The sequence below is a fragment of the Sorghum bicolor genome, chromosome 8, assembly GCF_000003195.3.
Source record: "Sorghum bicolor cultivar BTx623 chromosome 8, Sorghum_bicolor_NCBIv3, whole genome shotgun sequence".
NCBI classification, from domain to species: domain Eukaryota; kingdom Viridiplantae; phylum Streptophyta; class Magnoliopsida; order Poales; family Poaceae; genus Sorghum; species Sorghum bicolor.
In genome coordinates this window covers 1,781,770-1,787,948 of record NC_012877.2, presented here as the reverse complement: position 1 = coordinate 1,787,948, position 6,179 = coordinate 1,781,770, and the positions used below count along the sequence as shown (strand labels likewise).

Sequence of the window (6,179 nt, the reverse complement as noted above, 5' to 3'; positions counted from 1 at the left end):
CTTTTGGGAACAAAAAAATCAAGCCAATAATTTGATTTTTTTTTCCGGTGAAGATATGAGATAGCATGCTCCCATCTATTTGTGTGAGATTGCTCGCCTGTGAATCTACGCACATAACGATTAGACCCATCGAGCTGCTTTGACCAATATTTGCACAAATCTCACTGCTACACCAAAGGACAGGCTCACTGGCCGCCAAACTCGTATTGATCGACTTGAGGAAGAGCCTGCAGGTGATTCCCCTGGCCAGATCTCATTGCTTGCTCCACGTCTCCGACATTATTATGAGTATCAACTTTTATTTTCACTTTAAGGTTAAGTCAAGCTCAATTAATAAATCTTCTAAGAAACCTATTTCATTCTCATAGCATGAGCACCATCCATAATAAAATTGTACTTCTTGTTGCAACTTATGGACATATTTGCTAGTAAAAGAAAATTAAACAAAAATAAACATGCACCTCCGCTACCCGACCGACATCTGTGCCCTTGCATCGATTGCCACCCAGGGCCATTGGCCCATACTGGGGCATGCCCACGCTAGAGCCATGGGGATGAGAGTGGAGGGGGGCCGGGGGGGGGGGGGGGGGGCTTGAAGTGAAGTGAAGTGAGTTTAACCGGGATTTATGAAGGGGGAGAGAGAGAGAGAGGAGAGGAGATATTGGGTGGGAGAGTGACGAATGAGAGAGGAGAAAAGAAGGATAAAGGTGAGGCGGAGTTAATCGTATTGAAAAGAATTTTTTTCTAGGTCTAATGACAAGAAATCATTGCCACTTGGTAATACAACCGGCACAATTGCCAGTTGATTTCATTTAAATCTAGCCGTGATAGGGCTTTTTTTCTTATAAATCGACACGGTTACCCAACAAACTATCAGTTCCAAATTATCCAGCAGTGATGAGCCAGCATGGATTATAGTTTCTGTAATATATAGTGTTCCATTCTTCTATTTAATCATTTTTCTTGAGTAGACTTCACTGTACCTTATATCTAGCAAACTAAATTTTGTTGATTGAATCTGCGATTGTAGTATATGCACTACTGCATACGGAGGCTTTGCCGAGAGCCACAGACTCTCGGCAAAGGCAATCCTGCTCTCGGCAAAGCCTTTGCCGAGAGGGACTCTCGGCAAAGCCCTATCGGCACATCTCTTATCGGCAAAATGGTCTTTGCCGAGAGTCATTCATCGGGCTCTCGGCAAAGAGTTTGCCGAGAGGCAAACCGAGCTCTCGGCAAAGAAAAGTAGCCGTTACGGCTGTTGGCGGTTGACGGCAACTTTGCCGAGAGCTACCTGACCAAGCTCTCGGCAAAGAAATTTATTTTTTTTTCCTGGGAAAGGTCTTTGCCGAGAGCTGGCAGGAGTGCTCTCGGCAAAGTATTTAATTTTTTTTTTAAACCTCTTTGCCGAGAGCCTCCAGAGGGCTCTCGGCAAAGCTGGTTATTTTGGACATGTAGGTGGGCTTCTTTGCCGAGAGCCCTGGAGCCAGCTCTCGGCAAATCGACCATTTTTCAGCTTTGCCGAGAGTCCCTCTCGGCAAATCGACCACTTTTTCAGCTTTGCCGAGAGATGCTCTCGGCAAATGGACCAAAATATTTTTTTTCTATTTTTTCATCCAATTTCTACTGAGAAGATCATATGACACATATATTTCCAGAAAATAATATATTTCACATCCAGGAGCCTATAGCTCACATAATCGACATCGATGACAATATATACCACATAAATGATTATTTCCATCACTTTGTCCATCGTAACAAGTTCAAATACTCCAAACTAAAGTCACATACATCCAAACTAACTCCAACATGTTCAATAACCACATTCCACAAAGTTCACATGTTTAAACAAAATAAATCCATCACCACATAGTCCACATACTCCAAACTAACTGCATCTCAAGCTAAGTCGACCTGACTCACTGTGAAGGCCCCCAATTGATACGAGGGACACCTTGGCCGCGTACCGCAGGAGAGCCATCATCTGGAGGTGTCGGCGAGATGGCAGGTGTTGGAGAAATGCCAGGTGCCGCGTTTGAACCCGCTGACGGAGGCTGCACAAAGGACAACATAGTTTATTAGACAAGATGACGGCAATAACTAGTTTAGGACTTACTTGTGTCATTGAGTTTCCTCACAGGAGTATTAATAGGAGTAGTAAATACATGAGAGGGTGGCCGTGGAGCCAGTAGCGTAGCTGGAAGGGCTACACCCGTTTGGGCCCCAACCGACTGTAGGAACGCTATCATATCTGCCATCTGTTGCTGATGGGCAAGCTGGTCGGCCTCTCGTTGGCGCTCTTGAGCCTCCAACCGCTCAGCCATCCTTTGCTGCTCGGCCCTTGATGCTTCGAGCTCAGCCTACAACATTGGAAATCAAATGTTAGAGTAATGCAAAGGTAACAAAAGCAACGCGAAGTAGAACTATTGAAAAATGATGAACAACCTGGAGTGCGTCGACCCGGTGCTGTGCCGGCTCCGGCCGTGGGCGTACGGGTGGGCGGATGCTCACGCTCGTGGTCGATGCTCGGATCTGGGAGAGGGTGGGTGTAGTCGACCTGTCGATGACGCTGTTGCCAATCCAGTAGCGCCCATGCTTCTTGCCGCCTCCTATCCTCATGACAAGGTCTCCATCAATGTCATCGGTGGATGGATCGTAGTCCGGGCCATGGACCTGCCTTGCCGCCTGCGCGTAGGCGGTGACCTTGTCGTAGACGCCCGCGTTGGTGTACGCCTCGGGCGGGTCGTCCACGCTGAAGGAGACGTCAGACGACGCTGGGCCCTTGTGGGACATGCCATACGCGGCGAACAAGGAGCAAGGCTGTCCCCCGTGTGCCGCCGACTGCGAGAAAGATAGCAACAGGGTTACAAATGAGGCATAATTGAATGAATTGAAACATTACCACGTACCCATGCTTGTGCGTATCCAGAGAGGCTGCGGTTCCCCTGATGGTGTGCTACACCAGGCATACGTCGACGCCTTTCCTGGGCCGCCCTGTGCGCCTCACGAAACACGGGGTCCAGCCACTTGTCCACCATCGCCTCCCAGGCGTCAGGACAGTTAGCGCACCACCAGGCCCTCATCTTCACATCAAGTATGTTACATATAAGAATATGAAACAATGCACTGATAGAAGGCTAAGGAATCAATATGAGAATCTACCTCTTCATCCATGTACTGCTCACGGGTCAAATCTATTTCCCTTGCCTCCGCCTTGGTCTTCCTCTGTCCAAGCCTCGTCGCATAGTAGTTGATGACGGTCTGGACGCGCACGTCGTAGTGCATCTCACTGACGCGCGTCCTTGCAGACGCGGCAACCACGGTGTCGGCATAGTCCTGGTCAATTCCATCCTCTAGTTTGAAGTGGCGCTGCATATAGACATGGCATTATTGCAATGATAGACCAAAGATGCAATGTATTGAGACTTGTAGTGCGAGGAAGACTTACCCAGAACTCCTTGATAACCTTATTGGCCACATTGCCTTCTTGCGTGTCGGTGGCGGCCGCGTAGTGAGCAAACGTGTAGGCCGGCTCCTCCTTCCCCGCGAACTTGACAATTCCAGGGAAGTGTTCCCTGCACAAGAGACCTAGGATGCTGTTGACATGGCGAGTGCCACCACGTGCCCCTGACACAATAGTCCAGTTCCTGTAAAAGTCATTAAGAAAACATTTAAGTTTATATCTCCATGATCAACATACCATAGGAAGTAGTAATAGTATGTAAGTAACTTACTTAGTCCCCTCGGGACGAATCACAGCGCGTAGGGCTGGGTGTGGTGGCTGAGGGAGGGACGCGGGTCCTCGCAAGTAGACACTCGACGTAGTCGAGGAAGTGCTACCTGCAGTCCTGCCCTCTGCCACTGCCTCCTCCTCCTCCTCCTCCTCCTCCTCCTCCTCCTCCTCCTCCTCCTCCTGCTCCTCCTGGACCCTCTCAGCACCTGCCTCCTCCTCCACCTCGTCGTCCTCCTCCTCCTCTACAGGAGGCGTCACAGGAGGAGGAGGCACCGGCTGGCGGCTCCTGCGTCCACGCCTCCTCTGAGACGGCTCCGGAACGTCCTCTTCAACTACAGGACGCGTCCTTCGAAAGAGCGACGCCACGCTCCTCTGACGGCCGCCCACCATCTTTGTTCAATGACCTGCAGTTCAAAGGAATAAAGAAGCAATTAGATATACATTCATAATAAATAAAGTATGACATGTATTACAAAATTATAAAGTATCTGCATGTACAACAAAATTAGAAAGTATTACATGTACCATCATAACTCTCATTATCACTATCAACATTATCGAAGTAATCATCATTATCCGAAGGAGAAGTGTCGTCGTTGTCATTGCCTTCATGTAATCGATCAAGCATTTGTAAGTCCTTTGCATTTCGCACCTCATCAGCTGCATCATCATCATCAACCACAACCACATCCATTCCTATCGCTTCAGTTAAGTCTATCACCAACCTCCCTTCTAGCTCCTCTTCTTGAAAGAACTCTCCTTCATACGTGTTTGGGTTGAAGTTGTAATCTTCATCGTTCGGTATAGGTAGTCGGCCATGTGGCGATACCTTGTGCACAATGTACCAACCCTTGAGATCAACATTGGTTTGGCAAGCATAGGAGAGATAATAAACCTGTGTGGCCTGTGACGCCACAATATACACATCTTCTCCTAGATAGGCAGAATCCTGTCGAATTTCGACAAGGCCGAGATGAGGGGTCTTTCTTGTTACTGTAGGATCAAACCAATGGCATTTGAATATGACAGCACGAAGATTTGTGCGTCCATAGAATGAAATTTCAAACATTTCTTCAACTCTTCCATAATAGTCTAGGCCATCAGTGCCAGGCGTCAAAACTCCACTATTTGTGGTTCTTCGATTGGGCCGACTTCGCTCATATGCTGATGTGTGAAATCGATACCCATTGACATCATAACTAGTATATGACTTAACCTTAAAGGCTAGGCCGCCGGCAACCTGTCTGAGCTCATCACTCATAGACGCATCGGTGCGGGACTGCAAGTTCAAGCAGGATAGATCGCTCTATTAGTTGAACATACGAGGTACTGAATAAAAAGAGGTATTTTCAACAGTACCTTGGTTTTGAACCAACCAATGAAATCAGGGCTCCCTGGCCCCGCACCCTTTGAGAGAAGGGTATCTAATTCTTGCGGGGTAGGGTCCCTTGCTTGTTGCCAGTACTGATGAAGAAATTCCCTGTAACGAGAATCCAGGTTAGAAGGAGAATTCTAAGGAATTATTGAAACTAGTCTGTTAAGAACTTACCCAATGTACGGGTCCACCTCGTCAAGGTTGGTCAAGACATATAGCATGATACAACGCCAGTCTTTCATCGTCAATTTCTTTGTGGTTGGTGCACTTGCCCTTCCAAGTTGCCCTCTGAAAAGGCTTAGGGTCGATTCATTTTCGTCTTCATTGTAACGAGGGGTTGGATTATGCACGCTTGGAAGCATCTCAGAATAGTACAATGTTGTGAAGTTTGAAACCTCCTCCAAAACGAATGCACTTGCAATGGAAGCCTCAATTTTGCCTTTGTTTCTGCATTTTTTGCGAACAGTCTTGAGTGTTCTCTCGACTGTATAGCACCAATGGCCCTGCACAGGCCCCCCCATTCGTGCCTCATACGGAAGGTGCAATATCAAATGTTGCATCGGATTGAAGAAGCTGGGTGGAAAGATCTTCTCTAGCTTACAAAGCAAGACAGGTGCCGCTTTTTCTAAGTCTTTAATCACGGTCCGAGATATTTCCTTAGCACAAAGCTGTCGGAAGAAGAAGCTCAACTCTGCCAACACTATCCATACACCCTCAGGGACAAAGCCTCGAACCATCGCCGGAAGAAGCCGCTCAATCCATACGTGAAAGTCATGACTCTTCATCCCGTTGACTTTTAGAGTACTTAAGTTCACTCCCCTCCTCACATTCGCTGCATACCCATCAGGGAACATTAGCGTCTGAATCCATTGAAGGACTTCCCTCCTTTGTTTGGCAGTCAAGACGTAATCAGCCTTAGGTCGTTTCCAATTCTTTCCGTTTGCAGGAGGCCGCATCTCTTGAGTTGGCCTATCGCATAATGTTGCCAGGTCCACTCTAGCCTTAGGGTTGTCCTTTGACTTTTCAGTTTCCATCAGGGTTGCCCACAGTGCCTCGGCGACATTCTTTTCA

At 47.8% G+C, this 6,179-nt stretch overlaps 1 long non-coding RNA gene across 1 annotated transcript; it reads right to left on the bottom strand.

The window, feature by feature from the left end:
- LOC110429865 lies at positions 1,718-2,280 on the bottom strand. Its single transcript, XR_002447048.1, has 2 exons — positions 2,139-2,280; positions 1,718-2,054 (listed from the first exon to the last, which is right to left on the bottom strand). It is a non-coding gene; the product is annotated as an uncharacterized LOC110429865 (long non-coding RNA).